This window comes from Sinocyclocheilus rhinocerous, unplaced genomic scaffold (assembly GCF_001515625.1).
Source record: "Sinocyclocheilus rhinocerous isolate Xijiao unplaced genomic scaffold, SAMN03320098_v1.1 scaffold4149, whole genome shotgun sequence".
Classification (NCBI taxonomy): domain Eukaryota; kingdom Metazoa; phylum Chordata; class Actinopteri; order Cypriniformes; family Cyprinidae; genus Sinocyclocheilus; species Sinocyclocheilus rhinocerous.
In genome coordinates, this window is record NW_015629059.1 from 50,584 (window position 1) to 74,598 (window position 24,015).

Sequence of the window (24,015 nt, forward strand, 5' to 3'; positions counted from 1 at the left end):
TATATACAGTATATATATCTGATGCAGCAATTCATATTTGTTATTTGGACACAACAAAAAGTTACCTTAGAGAAGTCAAACTTCTTGAGTCAAATTTCTGTAACGTATGAACAGGAAGCAAAAGGCAGATTCCAAAATAACTGCCATATTTACTGCTTAATCCTGTTAGATGTTTTTAAATGGTTCATGTATTTTATATATTGATTCAAGAAGAACATTATGTGATGAATGAATTTGTCTCATTAGAAATGAGTGAGATGAAGATTCACAACACTTTCAAGTCTTCACACATTGCAATAGTACACAGTGTTGGGGAGTAAGTAGTTACATGTAACGGAATTGTGTAATTTCATTACAAAATAAATGTAATTGTAATCAGTTACAGTTACTGAGTAAAAAAGTGTAATTAAATTACAGTTACTTATGAACAGTGTTGGGGAAAGTTACTTTTAAAAGTAATGCATTACAATATTGCGTTACTCCCTAAAAAAGCAACTAATTACGTTAGTTACTTTTTATGGAAAGTAATGCGTTATGTTACTTTTGAGTTACTTTTTAAATCTGGGCAGGGCTTGCTTGTTTGTTTTTAATATAAAAAAAAGTTATATTTTTGGCAAATATAAAAGCCTTTTCACACCAAAAGTGAAATGAATAAGCCTCAGGCTGAAGGGAAAGTAAATTCTATGGAAAGTAATGCGTTCATTTTTAAATCCGGGCAGGGCTTGCTTGTTTGTTTTTAATATAAAAAAGTTCTTCTTTTACAAATGTAAAAGCCCTTTTCACAACAGAAGTGAATTGAATACGCCTGAGGCTGAAGGAAATGCAAATTCACGTCTGTACAGCAGAGGGCGCAGCTCAAACTAATTACATGAAGAATATGATGTAGGAGAAGAAAGTTCAACACTATTCAGCAATAACAAAAATGAAACACAAATGTGTCATTTTTGCTTATTAGTATGGTTGAATTAGATCATCGAAAGTCAGTAGCAAAGACATTGGTTAATAAAATGGGATTAAATACATAAATGATATTTGTCTTATTTAACATATTTAATTATTGCAGGTTTATATAATATTCTGAGTTTGCATTTGACTGTTTTCATTCATTTTGAGGAATACTGAATCTATTTTTGTGCAGTGAGAAGAGTAAATAATGTTCATATTTAGTCTATAGTACTACATCAGATACATCACAGCACACACAACGCCTCTGCACTTACTCCCGATTTCTCTCAACATGGCAACACGAGAGCTGTCAGTCAAGACATGGGAAACAAAGTAACTAGCGTTACTTATTTGAAAAAGTAACTCAGATATTTCCTTCTAAATTAAAAAGTAATGCGTTACTTTACTAGTTACTTGAAAAAGTAATCTGATTACGTAACTTGCGTTACTTGTAATGCGTTACCCCCAACACTGCTTACGATTACAAAGGGGCTTACATCTGAATTTTCACACACACACACACACACACACACACACACACACACACACACTTTATTATTTTATTTGGATCCAAAAAAACGGAATCCAAATACCTTGGGAAGTCATTTTGCAAGATGGCAGGAATACATGGCTCATATACAGGATGCTCCCTATAATGGCTGAAACTGAACAGAATTTCGCAAGTGTTTTTGCTTTCTTTTTTTTGCAATCCCCCAACTGCAACTCTCTAATCACATTCTTATGCACATGGCCTAGACTTCCAAATACTAGGGTAATTAACTTACAATGAGAGTCAAGTTGATGGATAGCTTCAACCAATGGCTGATATTTCAGCAGTTTGGAAAGATAGCAGGTATCCAGATACAGATCAAAACAACAGCCAACCTCAATAACAAATACAGAGTTCAAAGCCTCATTTACAATTACAATGTCAGGAATGTTTGGAATGTTTTTGAAATAGTCACTGTCAGATTTGTTATGATAGAACCAGTTCAATTCAACAGTAGTATGCTGATAAATCTCGCTGTCTCTATGTATTTCTTTCTAGTCCTTTACAATCAGATCAACCAGGCGATCGTGTCTGGCCACATACAGTCCTTTGTAATATGGGGGTAGAATTGTTGCATTATTCCAAATAAATAGATTATGATCCACAAATAAATGTAAAGTGATTTACAAAAAAATAAATATATTGACAAAAAACAAATAAATCTCAGAGTTTCATAAACATTAATTAAATTCACAAATAAATAAAATGAGATTTGCAAATAAAAAACATTCACAAATACATTTTTGTCACAAACACAACTTTGCCTGCCATTGGCGATCGTGTCTGGCCACATACAGTCCTTTGTAATATGGGGGTAGAATTGTTGCATTATTCCAAATAAATATGATTATGATCCACAAATAAATGTAAAGTGATTTACAAAAAAATAAATATATTGACAAAAAACAAGTAAATCTCAGAGTTTCATAAACATTAATTAAATTCACACATTTGTGGATTTTGAGACATTTCTAGCATCAAGACACCGACAATCCACAAATGCGTGACTCCACCCACCGTCTACTCGAGCCAATCAGATAACAGCCACACTTCGCTGACCAATCGTAGCACGTTTTCGCTATAACCCATCACGTTTTGCTTTACAATCAGGGCGGTCTCTTCCTGAAATAACTTCATTCATAATATGCATTGGCTCAAATAGGAAATATAAGGGCCATAAAAATTAATACAGTAAAAGATGTTTAAAATTGGATTTCGTTAGATCATTAGACTGTGTATCAAGCCAAGCCACAGTATATTTTACATGCTTTTGAAAATCACGGCTGTACAATGCTATATACTGGATACAAACGCGTTATGGAAGCGCCATTCAAGATGGAAAGAAAAGCATCAATAAGCAACTAACTAATAAATTACTTGATTCAACCTCATGATAAACATGCGAGTTTGTGTAACAGGTTAAATTGCCGTCACACAACAGCCAACATAACAGCGTTTTCCAGTTTTTCAGTGAAGCAGTTTGGATGGGATGGATATGGATATGGATATGAGCAGCTATGTGGATCTTATGATGTATATAGCATTATAAATAATATTTTCAAACATTAATTACACATATTACAAAGTTATTGCCATATTTGGGGAGGGAAAAATATAGGTGGGTTCTTTTTTAAATGTGGTGCAGGTGTGTTGAAAATAAATGTTGAAAATAAATGGATATAAGAGGTATTTATTGGTTAAAACACTTGATCACGCAAAAGAAATATTTCATATGAATCAGACTTACTAGTTTTGTTTGTTAAATTTACTTAACAGCATCCAAAGTACATTGTCCACTTGCAAAACTCCAGTACTACACGTTGCAGTGATGCTGAGACAGGTACCCAGATGGTCATTTTGGCCCATAATTGATATTATACGTGTTATTATGCTCTATATTTGTTACCGCGATTGTGATTTAAAAGGCTAAATAAGCCATGCCATGTCTTACGCAGTGTCTTTGCTCGCTGTCGCGCTCCGCTGCAACAACTGTAACTGCAATTGGACGCATCAAAGCAAATGTGCAAATCATTGTCCTTCATCGTGTCGCGCCTCGTCCAGAGTAGACAGAATTGCAGTAGATTTCTATTTGCTTTGGACGCATCGCGAGGGTAGTACTGATGATGTTCGGGATCTGTGAATGATCATAAATTGTGTATAATTCTGAGTTTATCCTCATTCACTGATCCTGATGGAAACATAAAGAAGTCTTACACTCCTACAATCTTTTGGAAACAGGTTTTTTTAGCCACGCAAACAGCACTCAATCTGAACGAAGTGTCCATAGAATGCAGTTCCTTACAGGGGTGCAATTAAATAAATCTGCTCCCGCCCTGATTGTAAAGCAAAACGTGATTGGTTATAGCGAGAACGTGCTATGATTGGTCAGCGAAGTGTGGCTGTTATCTGATTGGCCTGAGCAGACGGTGGGTGGAGTCACGCATTTGTGGATTGTCAGCGTCGTGATGCTAGAAATGTTTCAAAATCCACAAATGCACGCAGCGATCCACAAACACACAGGACGTGATTCACAAATAAATGCCAGGCAAAGTTGTGTTTGTAGAATAAAAGGATATTTGTGAATATGTTTTTATTTACAAATCTTTTTTGTAAAAAACTCTAAGATTTGTTTGTGGATCTCATTCTATTTATTTTGTCAATTTGTTTGGTTTTTGTTAATCGCTTTACATTTATTTGTGGATCATAATCTATTTATTTGGAATAATGCAACAATTCTACCCCCATATTGTAACAACAGCATCCATTTAAGATGTGGGCAACTGTTTCATTTTCCTGTTGATTTTGATGTAACGGACAATAGGGGATTGTAATTTGACGGGTACCATATTGACTGATTGTATATTGTTAGGAGACATTGTAGTTGTGCTTTAATCGTAAAAATGAGAATGTCCTCTGAGATTGAAGGGTTTGTCAAAACAGAATGCGAAACTGAATGGTCGGCCGGTTGGAGAAGTGCTAATTTTCTCTGCAGTTTCAAGCCCATCCAATGGCATTTTGGGTTTGTCTCAGGTGAAGAAGTGAGACTATTACGTTATTGGTCAATAGTTGATGAGGTGTACTTTCTGTGTTGAGTACTGCTAGAGTACATATACACGGGTCTGTTATTATATTCTCATTATATTCTCACACTCGTTGTGTGAAGCAGCTGGTATTTTGTGCCACTGTAGATGTAAAAAGAGTGACTCACATGCCAACTCTCTGACAGTTGTATCGTCATTGTTCAGCATATTAAGAAGATGACTTATTCTGGAGGCAGTGTAAATCCATTCAATATTTGGAACTCCAAGACCTCTGTCTCGGCTCGACTGGAAAATAGATAGGTCTCGGGTTGTATGGCTATTGAGACATTTTCTCACTAGCTTTACCGTTTCATTGTACAGTATTGAAAGTGTGCATTGTGGGATATGAACATTCAGAAGGAGATGTTGAATTTTAGTTATTACAATCAATCCGATAGCCTCGATTTTCATCATTATGGGGATGGGGGAGGAGTCGATCAATGCAAGTCTTCGGGTAAATTCATGACACAGCTCCGTAACCTGTTCCTCCCAGTCACCAATAAAATTGAATGTATGCCCCAGATAAAGATAGGTTTCATGACGGATAGGTTTACGTGCTAATGCAAAGAACGGAGGTTTGTCACACTTTGATTTATACCATCTATTTCCTCCACTCCATCTTTTGTAATACGCAGCAAATTTTGTATGTTCAATATCCAGACCTGACCACCTTATGAAGTCATCCGTACAGAGGAGCATATTATGAATTACATCTCGTGAAGATATTTCCACATCATCCGCATAAGCCTGCAATGGGTTTGGGGATCGCACACATACTGGTGCGCACTGACACATTCATTTCAGCCAGGAATTAATCGCTAGTATGAAGTTAACAGCACTCCAAGGGCACCCAGTCTTGATACAGATCTTGAGTGGTATTGGATCAGTTAGGACACTTCCACATATGACTTGAACATAAGTTATTATAAACATCCTTAATCTCTCTCTCTCTCTCTCACACACACACACACACACACACACACACACACATTGAAAAATACCTTATAATGCTTTTCTCCTATGTGTGATGTAATCCAAAACATTGATTAATGTGAGCTTCGGTCCATTGGAACTGCTGTCGTAACACATTTTACATAGTCAGCAAACTGAACCACTGCAAAGCAAATACTCTGTGCAAACATGAAATGCTCTTTGTATAGGAAGATCAAATACAAAAATACTGGAATTGATGTTTTTGTAAGTAGATGAGGCAAAGCTTTGGACCAAGTAAAATAATTTGCAGGGATCTTTTGCTATTTCACAATTTATTTATGTCTTGTTGTTCAGCAAATCAGAAGCTGAATATATGAAATAGTTTACGATTAAATTAAATATTTTCTCTCCTGTTTGTCCGTCAACAGGGCATTTAAAAAAAACAAAAAAAAAACATATTTTATTATATGTAAAATATAACAAGCTGGTTTACCTGTAACACTATTTCACTCTCATTTATGTCATGTAGAACTTATTTGTTTTCCACGCGTGCAGATTTTTTAAAAACAAATGTTAAATACATTTTTTGTGAGTAGAACAGAATAAACACAAATATGTATTTTTTTAAAACATAATGAAAAAAAACAACAACACTATAATCATAAAAAATCAATAAATATGTGTAAAAATATTTAATTTAATTATATTTAAAGGGGTCATAAGATGCGATTTCAATTTTTCCTTTCTCTTTGGAGTGTTACAAGCTCTTGGTGCATAAAGAAGATCTGTAAAGTTGCAAAGACTAAAGTCTCAAATCCAAAGAGATATTCGTGTTGTTGCTGCCGCCGCCGCCATGTTGGGGAGACGCTGTGTGTTTCATTATGAAAGCGAAACTACTTTGTTTGGCCTTCCAAAAGAGGACACAACTAGAAATCAGTGGTTAAGTTGTATTTACAACACTGTTCCGGAACAGTTCAACCCAAATATTCAGATGTATGCAGCACATTTTATGACGGACGAGGACTGTTTCCTGGGAGAGTAGTCTACAATGCCTGTGTCTGTTTCTATAAAGTGGGGCAATTCCAACTTTGCAAGCAGTGTTAATTTTGACAGCAAATTTTGATTTAGTTTTAGTCATAGTCTTTTGACTAAAATGCCATTTAGTTTTAGTCATATTTTAGTCATCTGAATTGTTTTTAGTTTTAGTCTAGTTTTAGTTGACTAAATATTATAAGATTTTAGTCGACTAAATCTACAGTAAATTTAGTTGGCTAAAATCTAGTGGGTTTAGTTACAGTGGAAATTTTAGAGAAATGCTTAATAAATGCAAACTCATTATATAGGTTTGATATTAAGGTTTTATCATGATAGACACCGATTTAACTGCGGTGACACACAACATGCCTTTATGTTAAAATTAAATAAAACCACTTCTCATGGAGAAGTGAACATCTCTCTTCGTCTTCATTTTAATGAAATACCAATGGTTATACAGTATAGGCTAATTATGCATTCTTTATAGCAACTTGTTTATCAATATTCTTCATTCTTTCAAGCAGACATATTTATTTCTATAAATAAATTTAGATGAATCTTTAGGGCTACTAAAGTTTTTCAGTCAAGAGCAGTGAGTGACTTTTTGTCTTTCTTTTGTTGCTTGATCTACTGTTTACATTCACTTAAGACGTAATCAACTGTGTTTACAAGAATCCTCTCAAAACGGACAATTCAACATCATTTTGTGTGTAATTCTCCATTCATGCGAAGCAAAAGAGTACTTGCGCACTGTGAGACGCGCTTCCTGTGTGTGTATGCTTCAGTGTCTGCACTCAGAAAACCGGACCGAAATTAGTTCTCTCTTGCGTCGTCAGATTTATCAATATGTCTGCTCTTCTCGTACTCCCACATATTTACATTTTTGAAGGTTTTATGAGACGTGCAGCAAGTGTATGTTAGCTTTTGTCCCGCCGGTTCATATGTACGCATCTAACCACCGAACCACTCAGCATATTCGTCCTGAATGAATCTCTTCCCAAATCGTCCCTCCCTAACATTTTCATCTCGTTTTTATTCGTTGACAAAAATGCTAATAAATATTCATCATAGTTTTTGTCATTCAAAAAGAGTTTTAGTTCGTTATCGTCTCATTGTCGTCAGTGAAAAAAATTTTGTTGACGAGAATTATGACGAAAATTATTCGTCAACGAAATTAACATTGTTGCAAGGACAGTCTGGCTCTTCTGACTCACAGCCTGTTAGTACATTTTCATATTTGAAGAATTTGCCTCTGACGATTCAAACGCGAGTTTTAAGCAGTGTAGAGTAGCGCTTGTTGTTTGTCGTTTCTCCGATCACAAATACAGACATGGTTTTATGTTTACGCAGCGCAATATGCAACACAACATGTAAGAAGACAGTATAAGTCATTATAATCAGTAAATATGTCCCCACTGGATGCAACAAATGGCTCGTTTATAATGGGTTTTACTGGTTTTGTCTTGTCGCGCTGGGACACGGCATTACAGTATGGTAAGGGGCGTAACATTTCCGTCACACGCTTGAGGTATTCGGCCAATCACAACGCACTGGATAGCTGGCCAATCACAGCACACCTAAGTTCACATAACACAGTGTAACTAAGTAAATTCAACAAATTTGTAAAAATCAGTTATGTTTACTCGCTTTTCTTAAGTAGATTCAGTGATTACTTTTTACAGTGTAGAGGAGAAACAATAATGTACATTATGTGGAAAATAATGTGTTAATGTAATAATGTGTTTAACCGCCTAAACACGTTGCATTACACCAAATACACCAAATTATTTTCTTTTTTTAGCAACATCTTATGACCCCTTTAATTTGTTTAATTTATTATATTTAATTATTTAAGTAAATTTTGACAATTATCAAGCGTAGCGTTAGTTTTGGCAGGTCATGTCGGTTAAGCTCTCATCAGCTGACTCTCAGCTGATCCTCTTCTACCAATAGGGATACGACTCAATTCACAGCATTCCATATATAAGCTCCTTCTGTATTATCAGCAGCTTCATGTTGACTCAGTAGCTATTAGTTTGTGAACTCGAACACGTGAATACGCTGCATCGATCATAAGCTGCCTGATTTGGAAGTGACTGAGTTAGTATTGCTTCTCGCATCGCTGCATTATTGACATGAACTCCATGAGTTATACTATGTGACTGACTCAAGAACAAGTTCAGATGGGATTCGCACTCCCCGCATCAAGAAGGATATCAAGAGATCAAGCATCCACGTCAGAGCTCTGAATGTCTTTACGAAGCTAAGCTAAGTTCCTTTTAATGCTTTCAGATTATTGGCAACATGCTTGTTGCTAAGGCTATCCATGTGGCTTAGGTTTATTTAGTCGTTTTCAGTAAAATGCTCGTGCTAGGCTTATGCGATCATATTGGCAATGTGCATTATTATCTATTGTCATTGGCAACATGCTTGTTGCTGCAACATGCTGTGCTTTAAACTATCAAGTCTGGTCGCCTTTATTTGTATAGCAGTAAACAGCAGATTCAGGCAGCTTTGCGATGATAAACAGGAAATAACGATTATGACGCGGACAGAATCAGAATCAGCTGTGGCACAGCTCCGGGGAGAAAATGGTAAGCGGGCGTTGTTCGGTGAGGTTGGTTCAGTGTTGATTCTGTTTGAATATCGGACACGATTGTTCAATCAGTTGTATTGGAAACATGCTTGTTCCAGAGCTGTCTGGTTGCTATTGGAAGATGCTTGTTCTTAAAGCTACGGTTATATTGGGAGCATATTGGGTTCTGTTGCAAACATGCTTGTCTAAAGGCTATCTGGTTGTTATTAAGAACATGTTGTTGCTTAAGCTTTTCAGGTATTCGGAAAATACTCGTTAGGTCATCTGGTTAAGGGCAACATGCTTGTTGCTATGGCTTATGCAGGTTTTGGCAACATACTCGTTGAGTCATTGGGTTAGGGCAACATGCTTGCTGCTTAAAGCAACACCATGTAACTTTTTCTCACGTTTCCCCCATGTGGTTGATAAGCATAATTGTCTGTTACCAGTGTCGTAAATACTGTTGCTGTATAAGCTTGCCCGTGGGCAGTGCAATACACGGGAATTTGTTGACTAAGCTGACAGAACCAGCGAATGGAGAAACCTCGTTTTGAAACCATGTCCACCGACCAGGTAAAGTAGCCCGTGTTAAACTATGTTCTACAAATATCATTACATATTTTTATTTATTGTTACTCCAGAATTGAAAACTACAGTGACAAAAAAGAATGGTGGTATGTTTGCCTAGTTTTTTTGCTCGCATAGTTCGTATGTAGCATTGTTTGCAAAGGGTGTAATTTGTATAATAGAATAAAATGTTGTCCGCATAATCATGTAGCCATAATGTCCATAATAGCCTACATCGGACATTGTCTTAAGTTTGTAAAGTCATAAGGCTGTAAAGTAACATAGCCTTTTTATTTGAATAACCGTTCAGACGTGAAGTAGACTGGGGAATTAGTTTCTGGATCTTGGGTGTCGAAGCAGACATGGTACACATGGTTACAGCCAATGCCCGAAAACTGTTCACTATTTTGGGAGCGCTTTAGGTTACAGACTTGTAAGCCCGTCTGATATTGATTTGTGTTCGGGCACGTGTCCGATCACTCTCTCTCTTTCTTTTGGTCGCTTCCTCCGACAAATCCCTTTTTGGTTTCTTTGCTGGCTCTGCCATGGCGTTGGTTTTGAGACTTGCATATTAGATTGTTTTGTCTTATAGTTAGCTGTTGGCTAACTCCACCCAGGCTACGAGTAAAATATGTGACGTATGCCGTAAAGCAGGTCACACTCTTCTGTTGGCAGGGGATGGGCGGGGCTGTGTGTACCGACCCGAACACGAAACTTACAGAGTGTGGTTCTAGTGGCTAGGAGGCTGCTCAGGTAGCAGCGGCAGTAGAATTCATCCGGTTAAGAGGTATTCTACCACTGAAATAATTTATAGACATTATTTTAAGGTAGAAAAACTACATAGTGTTGCTTTAAGGCATTGAGATTTTCACTGTCAGTTTGTGTTGGGGATCAGTTGTGTTTTGGGGGTTATCGCTGCTCTCCCGGCTTTTTTCCATGCTAGGCTGCAGTGCATGGATGCTCAGGAAGTCATTGACCAGAGCATAGCTGTACCGCCAATCCAAACTGTATGCTAATTGTCAATAATCTTTGACGACAGTGGTCCTTACCGAAATCAAGCGTAGCGTTAGTTCTGGCAGGTCATGTCAGTCAAGCTCACATCAGCTGACTCTCAGCTGCTCCTCGACTACCAATAGGGATACGATGCCTATCACAGCATTCTATATGTAAGCTCCTTCAGTATTATCAGCAGCTTCGTGTTGGCTCAATAGCTAATTGCCCTCCTTCATCCCCAGCTCTTCCTCTCGTCCAGTCAGGATTCAGCCTTCTGATTCCCCTTTGAATCAGACTAATTTCTAAAATGTGTACATTAAATTATTGAACATTAATAATATCTGCAATGCATTTATGTTGGTCTGTTCTGTTTACCCTAGGGGGGTTATCGCTGCTCTCCCTGCTCTTATCCATGCTAGGCTGCATGGATGAGCAGGAAGTCATTGACCAGAGCATAGCGGTACCGCTAATCCAAACTGTATGCTAATTGTCAGTCATCTTTGACGATAGTGGTCCCGACAGAAGTAAAAATTATGTTTCTGAATATTTTGTTTCCAATTTGAAATTCCCTGCTCTAGTAGACAAACTGATTACATTTGGTTTATGTAAGACTGAGTTCTATAGAAATAAAATGCTTAAAAGTGTTTCCTTAAAAGAGGAAATTTATTCTATTCAATCTCTTTTAAGTTAGTAAAACCCAAAAAAATGTACATAAAATGGGAGGAAATAGAAGAAACCAAACTCTGTGTCAAGTCAAGTTTATTTGTACAGCGCTTTTCACGATACAAATCATTGCAAAGCAACTTTACAGCAAATTAAGTTTCTACAATATTTAGTGGTAGCTTATCAGTGGTGACTGTCAATTTATGAACAAATGGCAGAAATGTACGGAAAAATCAATTTAAGACGTAATAAAACAATTCATTTTTTTTATAATACTAAGTAATACTCTTACTCTCGATACTCAGTCACCAGTGTCACGTGATCCTTTAGAAATCATTCTAATATGCTAATTTGCTAATTTTTCATTATTTTCAATGTTGAAAACAGTTATGCTGCAATCATTTTTTCAGGGTATTTTAAGAACAGAAAGTCCAAAAGAACAGCATTTATTTGAAATAGTTTTTCGTAACAACGTAAAAGTCTTTACTGTCACTTTTTAGCAATTTAATGCATCCCTGCAGAACAGACCTATTAATTTCTTGCTCAGATCTGCACGGAAATTGGTAGGGATCATCAACACCATGTCCTGGATGTACCTCAGAAGATTGAAGACAGCGCCACCTACTGTTCCAGAGATATAACGATTCTTGCTAAATGTTGTCCAAATGTTCTTAATTTTATGTCATTTGGTTCCCTGGGTTATGCCGATTCTGACTATGTCTCATTTGTAATTTTCCAAAAGGGTGTCCGTCAGCCATATTGAAGTAAATGAAAAACAGTTTTTTTGCTACTCTTCTCACAAATTTAGTTAAATTCTTCCCAAAATTTGCTCATATGATCTTTCGACTGAGCTGCACAGAAATGACTGAACAGAATTTTTTAACTACTAGTGAAAAATAAGTTATGATGTTGTGAAGTTAACAAGGTCGACCCAAATTGGTTCAGAGACTGTATCTCGGCCAAACTTTGATCAATCAAAACGAAACTTGGTAAACTTCGTCATCACCATGATCTGAGGGTCCATGCCAAATTTGGGAACAGCGCCAACTATGGGTCGTGAGATACTAAAAATGCACATTTTGGCTTATAACTTTTAAACAGTTAGTCAGAAAACATGATCATGGTGTCTATGGATTCCTTGGGTCATGCCGAATCTGAGGATGTCAATTGTGCTTTTGTGTAAAATGCTAAGTCACGCTTTTGTGAGATTTTTCTCCCACCTCAACACTTCTTCTGCAGCCTGTTGAGTGTCCGTCAACTGAGTGGCGCACTCTGCTAAGCCTCTGGCCAGAACCCCTAAGGTTGTCGGTTCGAATCCAGGGTGGCTAATGTTGCTTCTGTTCCAGATATTCAATTTTTTGTGTGTTCGTATTGAATCAGAAGCGTGTTTTTTGGTCATTCTCATCTGAACTTCTGTTCAATTTTGAACTTCTGTATTTCTGAACCTATCTGTTCTTCTTTATGTACGTTCCATTTCTGCCGTTTTTGTTCTTCCCGCTCTACAGCCCTTCTCGGGCTTGGCCCCGGAATCGCTGCTTGCAGCTACATTTATTATCATAATCATAAACAGACAGGTTTGTAGCGCAAATAATTTAAAAAGTTTAATAAATCGGATGTCTCGCATATTTACAGGAAAGAGCTTATGTCTGCGTTGCAAAATAAGGTGAATACAAAGCTTCTCAAAATGTGTCTGATACTATTACTTGTTTAGGTAAGATCTGTCCACAGCCTCTGCTGAAAATGGAGACTTTAGCATCAGGAAAAAAGATGCAAGCATTTATATGTGCTGGACAAACAACAGGAATATAAGTGTGAGAATGGGAAATGGGGAAACTCCTCCAATGTCTGAGTGAGTCTTTCTTTTCCAAATGATTCTCTTGATTCTCTTCCATCATGTAGTGTTTTGAACTTTGTGTTCAGTCAGTTGTATTTTGTTTCTGTCATAGAGCCGTGTGAAATGACACCTGAGATTCTTGAAGCACACAATATTAAACCCTTCTAAGAAAAGGAATATTTACGCATTGGTGACAATCAGGAAGTTTACTGCAAGAAAGGCTGGGCGAGAACATCTATGACGTGTTCTGATGGAAAGTTTATGTGTTTGTGTATTTTCATTCCTATGTGAATGAATTAAGGTCATCAGATGTGCCTGCAGCTGATCTAGAGTCATCTTTACCATCCTGCTAATAATCAATCTCATATTATTTGCTGAGGTTTGAATTTATGTAGGTTCAAGTTACAGGCAGCTTTACTGAATAGAAAGTTCAAAAGTACAGTGTTTATTTGAATTAGGAATATTTACCATCAACTTTGATTAATGTAATGTGTCCTTGCTGAATATTTTTTCTTGCTTTTCTTCAGGTCAATAATACAAGTTAAAAACAAGCTGGAGTGAAACATTGAGGTATGAAACTATAAAACAATTTACCATCTAATTGTAAACCGTTAAAGAGCGTTGTTAGGCGTGCCACGCAGAGATTACGTGCTTTTATTGCATTATTTTATGAGGCAAGTACAATTCCGCTAAATGACAAAATCACTGACACAATACATGCATCATGAATAAATGAGGCAGTTTATGTATGCATTCACGTTAATAAGTAATATAGCCTACACTATCGTTAGCCATTCTTAAAAGTATAAAAGTATTAATAAAAGTTTCTTCTTTTCTTTGTTTAATATAAGCAAGTTTGTCTTTATTGTTGCTGTGTTTTCATTAAAATAAATAGATACATAAATAAATAAATAAAACAATGAACCACAAACTATTGCATTTATTTTAAAAGAGGGAAAATACCTTATTTATTTGGGTTACAACGCAAGTAGGCTATATCCGTCTTATTCATTTTGTTAATAAAAGTAAGATGTTTAATATAGGCCTATGCAAATTTGCCATTGTACTATTTAATGGCTGATGTGTTTTAATTAATAGGCTAATAATGAACCACAAACTATGATCGTTTTAAAGAGAGGGGAAATCCAAAGATCGTTTATTTATTTGTGTTACAATACGGGTAAAACATATTTCCCTTATTCATATTGTTAATATAAGTTCAAAGTTTAATATAAGTGAATTTGTCATTATTATAATAATAATAATAATAATAATAATGAGCCAAACTAAGCATTCATTTGAAGTAAGGGGAAAATCCAAAAACCTTTTTATTTATTTGTTACAACGCGGGTATGTCTTATTCGTTCTGTTAATACAAGTTTTATGTTTAATATTGTCATTGTAGTATTGCTGATGTTGTGTGTGTGGGATTTTTCTTTTCATGAAGAGTAATACTGAATCAACCTCAAGCATTAATTTTGTTCCAAGAATAGGAAAGATCTAACGTTAAAGATCAAAATAAGCGCTGCAGATGCGAGAATGCAAGATTGGTTGCTGCTGAGGTAAATAGACGCTCTTGATCTTTCTCTGCTGTATCTTTGCAATGGCTGTAGAAATGGTCGTTAATTCTTGATTTAGGCATGGCACAGACATGTTACAGGTAATAATATGATCAAAAAGTCATGGCAACAAATGACTTCCTAAGTCAGTTTAAGTTGAAACGACTTTCACAATCAACTTGATTAAACGTAATTCATGTTTTACTGTTGCGTATGGTCATTGTAGGCTTAGGCTTCTTTTTTTCTATTAATTATAATGAATATTGTTTTATTTATTTTTTTGTTACAAAATTCATTTATTTATTCTAACACCGCACCCCCAGCCCCCTTCTTGGGCTACACGTTAGGGGGTGCTGCAGCACCCTCAGCACCCCTACTTCCCGCAGTAACGGATCGATGTATCTTTCACTCATATATTCATGCCTGTGACCGCAGTGACATCATTTTGACAGAATTCCAAACAGCTTTTTACACCCTTGAAGGGCACTTCAGGAAGGGGACGCCATTTGTAAGGATGTTCCAAATGAAAGTTTAACGATCCCTTAACGAAGGGCATTTCCAGAAGTCCGTTAGCGAAGGGAACATGCGATGGTCACGTTGTGATCATGTGATCTTCGGTTACGAGTTTTTGCGACGCATTTTAAAGCAAAGTTGAGGTTGATTTTCACTTCACATACAAAGTAGAATAAGTAAATTTGTCTTTATTTTAAAGGGGTGGTTCACTGTTTTTTTTCTAGGCTTGATTGTGTTTATGGGGTGCAGTCTAACATGTGTTAATGCTTCGCTTAAAAAAAACAAACAAATTTTTCACATAATTTCCCTTTATTCCACACCGCTCTGTCCCTTCTCTGAGAAACGCGCTGATCATGTCCTGCTTTTATGAAGCCCCGCCCTCAGAAATAGGTGATGGGCTCTGATTGGTTAACTAGCCCAGTGTGTTGTGATTGGCAAACCGCCTCTAGTGTGTGTCTAAACGTCCCGCCCCTCACCTCAGTGGCATGTGCTCCGTCTGGTTGTATTGTAAACAACGGCATCGTTAATAGCGCTTATCAGTTTGAGCCCGATTGAAAAGCAGAGGATATTATTGAAGAGGATCGTGCAGAACCTGTGCAAGCACGGCTTTTAAGCTCAAACAGCAACATTACACACTAACTAACGTTAAAAAAGTGAAATCGCAATCAACCTCCCCTTTAATGTAATACAAAATATTTTTCATCAGAGATAGAAATATGATTTTAAGACGGTTAAGAGGTAGTGTGAGCAAGTTTATGCAAGTTTAGTTTGAAAAAGTTCAATAGTAAATAAGACACAATTAGACAACCTTTGAATAAAATAATAATAAGAAGAAATATTTATTTGCAACAACTCATGGAATACTGAATGCTGCACACACACGCAGTGTTGTCAAGGTAACATTTGTTCAGTCACTGGTCAGTCATTCCCTTCACCAAGGGAGTTCCAAGCGCTTATACAAGACAATAATGCCCTAGACCATTTTAAGAACACACTTCAAGAACTTTGACCTGAAAGACATTTTGTTTAAATGACATCGGCGGTAGCCTACAGCCAATCAGAGAACACGATAGAAGGCGAGGGGGGAGGAGTCTTACATCATGCCCTGTATCACTTCTCGTGCGTGTGTTTTGTAATTGAAACACAGTTGTCAGGGATTCTTCCAAGTGGACTGTTGCGTAATGTGTGACCCCACATTGATTCTCCTTCTTTTTTTGTATGTTTGTCATGTTTATTATAAATAAACATGATATGCAAACATGGTATTATTATTTATTGTGCAGTATATTGGATGTTTAAAACGACTGAATCACCTACCAAATATTTAGTCATTAAAGGCTGATTTATCCTTATTTAACACAAATCAATGCAAAGATTTCTGTAGTATTAAACATAAATTAGTACCAATGAAAACCTCAGATTACCTGTTTTCCAAAAGATGTATTCATGATCAGTCTCAAGAGCAGTGGTGATCTGAATCTTTGAAGTCTGTGTAATGTTGCTGAAAGCAACCGTCTCCTTCCCTCTGTCCCACCAAACAGGACTCTGCTCCACCCCACAATGATTTGATAAAAACTCGACAGCTTTCTTCCTCACAAATTCATGTTGCAATTCAATTTGCTGTCTTTAATCTAAATACTCAGTCTGAATACCAAATGGCTCAGTGATTTTCTGGGCTTCATCAGAACAGAACTGTAACTTTGGTCATGTTTGTGTAATATTATCCTTTTTTTTTTTGAAGAGCCTAAAAAGAGTTGATGTATTTTACATAGATTGTCATCTCTGAAAGTGCAGAACATTTCATATGGCATGGCTGGCATTCCAGTTTGTCTTTTTAAAAGATGATGACTGTGTCAAATCTCCATAAAGGATGCATAGAAAATGTGTCAATACAGTTTAATGTATATAGATATTAAAAGATCAATTATTTATGTATTATTGCTCTTTCATATGAATCATGATCATAATACATAAAAGCATGTAGTGGTCAAATTTGTAATCGGTGGGAAACTAAGAGCATCATTTCATTATCACAAAGGTAAAAAAAATAAAATAAATGATATACATATATATATTATTTAATTTAATTTAATTTAATTTATTTATTTTTTATTTATTTAGTAATTTATTAGACGCTTTTATCCAAAGCGACTTACAAATGAGGACAACAGAAACAATCAATTTTAGTATTAAAACAGATCCAAACTAAAAGCTAAAACTGTATAAATACTACCTATACACCTTTTAAAAATAAAGAGATTAAATAAAAATGACAAATGCATACAATTTCAAAACTTAAAATTTAAATGAAAAACAAAAAATAAAGCTAAAAACTATTAAAAATATTAAAGAACAAAAGGTATAAGAGTATAATAATGATTCTAACATAACACTAAGCCAAACACCAAAAAAACAACTACATGTGTATGTACAACCACACACGCATACATATACATACAATACAGTGGGTACGGAAAGTATTCAGACCCCCTTCAATTTTTCACTCTTTGTTATATTGCAGCCATTTGCTAAAATCATTTAAGTTAATTTTTTTTCCTTATATATATATACACACATTTATAAATTCAATATATTATTTCATTTCCATTTATTTTGTTGAAGTAAAATAAAATAACTCAAATTAAATAAAACTAAAAACTTAATAAAAGCAGTATACAGACATAAGACCTATACAGACGTAATAAATTCAAGACATAATGTAACTAAAATTAAAATAAATAACAAATACAAATAATACAAATCAAATGACAGTAGTTTATCAGTAATCCTAAAAAATAACACTGCCAAACACACATGCTAAAAAACAACAACTGACACCTAGTAAGAAATGGTTATAAAAACTGAAACAGAAGCGAACGAAGTAGGAATTGATTAACATATTTACATATTTCTGCCTTCAAACTTTAAAACATTACAGAAGCGAAATAAGTAATAGGAAAAAGGAGAAATAAAAAGCGATACTTATCCTTTGCCGGTGTCCCTGCCCGGTAGAGTCGCACGGTAGAGTTGATAGTCTTTACACTCTTCAGTCTTCACACGAGGAGGCCATCACGCGACGGCTGCCGCGACCGCTGTTGCGGTAAACTAAGCTTTTTTATACCCGTCTAACAAAATACTAAATTAATTCAGCTGGACACACTTTCCTTATTTTCTGCGCAACAAATGGCCAAGCAAGCGCAGACACTGACAAGATACTCGATACAGAACAAGACCAAACGCGATATCAGCACGATATATTTAATATATTATTAATATATAATATATATAATTTGCAACTTTGTCTTTGGTCTTACAGAGATTTTGCTACTTTTTATTTTTATTATTATTTTATTTAATACATATTGTACATATCACTTAGCTGGCATTAAATGGTTTAATGTAGTTTTTAACATGCACATTTTAAATGTTGCTTTTAGCATTTCTTTAGTTTTACTTGCAATAAATCCAAAATCTAGAAATTGAATTGGGAACAATATTTTTTTATTTGCTACATTTATTTTTGTTGCTTCAACAATGTTTTACTCTCACTGTCTCACACACTCAGGTAAAGTCATCACTCCATCATTACACTGTTGTCTTAGGGGAACACCTCTTGAAACTTTGTCCCTCTGACACATAAAGGTGATGTGATCATCATGTGGTGCGAACATCTTTTGTCGATTAGCATAGGCCAACTCTATACCTCTTCTTTCCATTTCCTCTACCGTCACTGTACAGGGCTCTGAAATAAACCCAGCATGTCACTATCAGTGTCACAATATACATTCATTAACTAATCATCACAACCTACAACTTAAACTACAAGACTACATCATGATGTGTTTATATGATATATATGGTGAAGCGTGTTCATACTTACTTAAACACCTAATATTCCCTCTCCATTCTCCTTGCTCACAGGTCAAGTATCTGGAGAAAGGTGGACGCAGATCCAAAGTGTATTTACTAAAGCAGCTGTATTCAGCTGTCTCCCTTGTTTTGTATTCCTCTTTTTTCAATTCTATTGTATCTGCAAAGTTCACGTCTGGTGGTGGTCCACAACTGGTGGTCTGACCTAAAGCATAGAACATGTTATATATTTAATACACATTACATATTTGAGAATGAGGTAATCTGAATAAAATGTTTAAGTAAGACACAATATGTTGAAGAGATATTCAAAATATATTATATGATATGACATACACATGTGATATAATGTAATATGTTATAATAGATACAAATTAAATTCAGAAATTAGAAAATTTGAGTCGTGTTTGTTTATCGATGCAAACTTGTCCCCTCGGTGCTAGTTTATAGGTTGTTTTGTGCTGTTGCTAGGCTGTTCTGGGGGGTTGCTAGTGGTTTGCTTCTTGGCTCAAGTGAAGAGAAACTTGTGTGCTGATGAGTTTTGTACCAAACTTTAGCATCTACTTTAAAATGAGCAATAGTGATGCTTGCAGACACTGCTAATAAAACTCGACTAAGTAAACCTTACCAATACATTTCGGGAATGGGACGTCCCATTCTCCATTTGATTGACAGGTGATTTTGTACTGTCCTTGTAATGTAGATCCACTCCCAACACATGAAAGAGTTATTTTTTGTTCTGGTCTGATTGAAACCTCGAATTCCAATGTGGTTTAGCATAACAATCACATTTTTGTTATATGGCATAGGTCTTCAACCCTGTTCCTGGGGACCCACTGTCCTGCATAGTTTATTTCCAACCTGCTTCAGCACACCTGGCCTGTGACTTTTCAAGTGATCTTGAAGACCTTGATTAGCTGATTCAGGTGTGTTTGATTAGGGTTGGAGATGAACTCTGCAGGACAGTGGGTCCCCAGGAACAGGGGTGAAGACCTATGTTATATGGTATTGCGCATGCAGCATTACAACTAGGAAAACTGGGTTAAAGAGATAAGGAAAAAAATGTAAAAAAGATTAGGCCTAATCTCCAAAAAATACCTCTAACACTAGCTTGCTCTATTCTTTTTCTATTCTATCGTTTTTTTTATTTATTATATTATTTAAAAAAAAACCTTGCTATGTGTACTGCGTTAAGCTAACTGAGACTTGTTATAGCACTTGTATATCATTGCTCTTTTGTTGATTTTGATTGCTTCCATTGTCCTCATTTGTAAATCGCTGTGGATAAAAGCGTCTGCTAAATGACTAAATGTAAATGTAATCTACCAGCAGGGGCAGCGTGTGGCTCTGAAAACTCCTCACTGTTACGAAAGTATTCTGACACATGTCAGCATGACATCACATGAAGTCTCTATTATTGGGAAGTTTGATTCATTATGTGAACAGATCAATTTGATTACTGTGCTGCATTTTATGTAGCAATATATAAAATAGTATTATAAAATAAAATATGTAAAACAAATTGCAACAAAATATGAAATGATACAAAATAGTATGTATAATATATGAACACAATATTAATTACGCAACAATATTTAGCAGTTAAATATATAAAATAATGTTATCTAACATTATGCAAAATGTTTTTGAGCAATATGCAAAATAGTATATACAAATATATACAAAGTGTTGCAATACAGTTGAAAGCATAACAAAACTTCAGTCAATCAAGCATTTATTTTTATATGGAAGTGATGTGTGACACATTATTGATAATTCAGTGTTTCTGTAATAAAAATCTAGCAATAATAATAATAATAAAAAATACTACTATTAATTCTTCTACTGATAATATTATGAAACGCAATATGGTCTAAAAAGCTGTTGACTATTGACTCATGACTATTAATTACGTTGTCTGCATTCACTCAAGTGAGATATAATAAAATACATATATTTGAAGTGAAGGCATTATGTTTTATTAATGCCGAATGCATAATGTAAACCAGGGGTCTCCGACCTTTTTCCGTGGACCGGCTGGAGGGGGTGGGGTTTATATATATATATATATAAGCATAACGGATCATATTGTGGTTTTTGAGTCATGGATGACTTTTCAGATAAGCAAGAAATTTTTTTTTTTAACACTACATTTGTAATGTCAGTAACATAATTATATTGACTTAAGTAACGATAATCAAATTACACAAATTTAAAATGTAATGCGTTACATTACTGCATTACCAGAAAAAGTCATTAGAATACAGTATTACAGAGGTCCCCAACAACCGGGTCGCAACCCAGTTCCGGGCCGTGGAAGAGTTGCTATACCGGGTCGCAGAAACGTTCTGGGGAAAATGTGTATAGGTATGACAATCTATTATTTATTGTGCATTAATGATTGTTCTAATTATTCTGTATTTTTGTTTGTTGCATGCGATTGCTATGGAGTAGCAATTTGTTTCATGTAAAATAAATGTTCAATTAGTAAATGAATGATTGTTCTGATCTGTCATATATATATACTATTAGAGGTTAAAATGGATCGCAGTTTATCCGTGATACGTAGCCTACGGACCAGGCCCCACAGTTCGGCACGAATGTGATTCGCAGATTAATTTGCCAATTTACACGTTCAAACGATTTTAAACCACAAGAAGAAGCGAAAGAGAACTCGATTCGTTACTCACGTGGTGTTTTCAGTGTGCACAGCAGCCGCACACACCCGAAGCACGCAAACGCACAGAGATGTGTTTCAGACAGCGAGAGAATACCGAGTTGATTCCTCTTTCACGTCTCCTTGCGTTTGAGATTTCATACACATAAAATTATGTTAAAAAAACCCCCTCGGTATTGTCATTCTCTGTGCTTTAAGAAAGAAAAAAAAAAAGCCTTTTAAAATACATTTTGCGCAGCAGTGTCAGTTAACCCCCTGCGATGGAGGCACCGGCACGATCACTTGCATTTTTTCCTGATAACAGCGAAAGAACTTAAAATGCTCTGCCATTTTTGACCGTACATATAAGTGTACTACATCATTTGAATGTGTTAAGGGATCTACTTTTATTTGTGTACACTCACAATATCAACAAAAATTGTGCTTTTTGTAAAATAAAGAAAATATAGGGTGGCTTTCAGCTGTCTCAGTCTCCGCTAACTACTTTCTGAAATGCTCACTAAAATGAACCAAAACTCAACGAATACTTCACACACAGACATGAGAAACATATCTATGGAAAACTTGATGTGTCTGCTTTTAAATGAAGCAAGTCTTATCTAAAACAAATGTTCTCTCCGTATGAAATCCGTATGAAACCAACGCGAGGTCCAGTCTTTCCCGTCTGAGCTCATTATCTGTAATGTGATCACGCCCACTCGCAGCGCGCGCTATTCTTACGGTAATCATCCACGTGAGACGCGCAAGCCCGTAAACGCCCACATCACCTCCGTAAAGCAAGATCCATTTTTTTGCATTCAAATATGAACTGTATGTTCATCAATACTGTTTTCAAATGTTATCCGAACCGTTTTAAATTTATTAAGTTTTTTTTCTGTCTTTAATGCTCACACAGTTAAACAGTTAAGCCAGCATACACATATACCCTACACTCAGCAAGCAATGTTGTATATAAACATTTTTCATTGTTAGGCAGGTTTATACTAAGAATGTTAAGTTTTAGAAAGGGATTAGATCTTTAAGTCAAGTTGCTGTTTTCATACCTTTGTAATATTTTTCAGTCAATATTAAATTACTGAAAGAACTACAATTCTCACTTTTGTAGTACATTTTTTTTTTTTTAGTTTTGATATGTTTTCAAAGTAACTTGAAAGAAAGTAAAGTAGTAATCTGATTACTTTTTTCATGCAGTAATTAGTAATGTAACCAAATTACAATTTTCAATTAGTAATCAGTAATTTGTAATCTATTACCTTTTTTTGAGTAACTTACCCAACACTGTTAGTAATGTAATCCATTACATTACACATTTTAGGTAATATAACCAGACTACTTTTTGATTACTTTTAGATTTCTTTTGACCTAACTCGCTTATCACATTGATTTAAATAGTATAATCGTGTACCATAACGATTTATAAAATTACAAAGAAAAAATAAAATATATTCCATTTGTTGTTATTAACAACTTAAAGTGCATTAAACATTGCGTCAACGTTTCCCAAACTGGGATTCCTATAAAGGAACTGCAGGGGGCTCGAGAGTTTATTGAAAAACTAATACTTAATTAAATCATAAAAATGTCACATTCAAATAAATCATTTTAAAATAACTTCCATCAAAATAAAACACTTTCTAAAAAATTGAAATATTTTATTTGTTCAACTGCATGTCATGTGACCATTAACCAACAGAGAACCGTGAACATGCAAATGTCTTAATTATTAACTTATTGCCTTAAAATCTCAGGGGTACATCAAGTAAATATATTAGGTGAAAGTGGTTTGGCTGCCAAAAAAAAAAAGTTTGTCAATCCCTGCATTACATGTAAATAAAGAATAACGTGAATTTGTGCATTTTATTTAAAGACAAAAGTCTTCCAAAGACAGTAATACATGATTAAATAACACACTAAGTGATAATTCTAATTAAAATTTATGAGTTCATCAGTATTTGATGCAGTGTTGAAATGCTGAGAAAAAACTTCATAAAATTGAAATGATTTTTGTAAATCAAGTGGTCAAATGCTGTGTGGCCTCTCAATTTTCTGTTTAATTGAAGCCACCTGACTAGCCAAGGCATCCAGGGCCATGCACAGACATTTTGAGGGGCAGGGGCTCAAGTGGAAAAAAGGGCACTTCTCATATTTATTTGTATTTTTTTTCCTAATCAAAATATTAAATATATTAGGGGTGTGTGATATTGACAAAAATATATCTCAA

General features: G+C 35.4%; 2 long non-coding RNA genes across 2 annotated transcripts in view; one reads left to right on the forward strand and one right to left on the reverse strand.

Annotated features, from left to right (window-relative positions):
• LOC107738672 (uncharacterized) overlaps positions 1–20,180 on the forward strand; it is a 29,117-nt gene extending 8,937 nt beyond the window's left edge. The window contains exon 2 of the long non-coding RNA XR_001639916.1: positions 19,793–20,180. This is a non-coding gene — a long non-coding RNA (uncharacterized LOC107738672). The remainder of the gene's footprint in view (positions 1–19,792) is intronic.
• LOC107738671 (uncharacterized) lies at positions 18,727–19,350 on the reverse strand. Its single transcript, XR_001639915.1, has 2 exons — positions 19,128–19,350; positions 18,727–18,989 (listed from the first exon to the last, which is right to left on the reverse strand). It is a non-coding gene; the product is annotated as an uncharacterized LOC107738671 (long non-coding RNA).
• Positions 20,181–24,015: the final 3,835 nt, after the last annotated feature.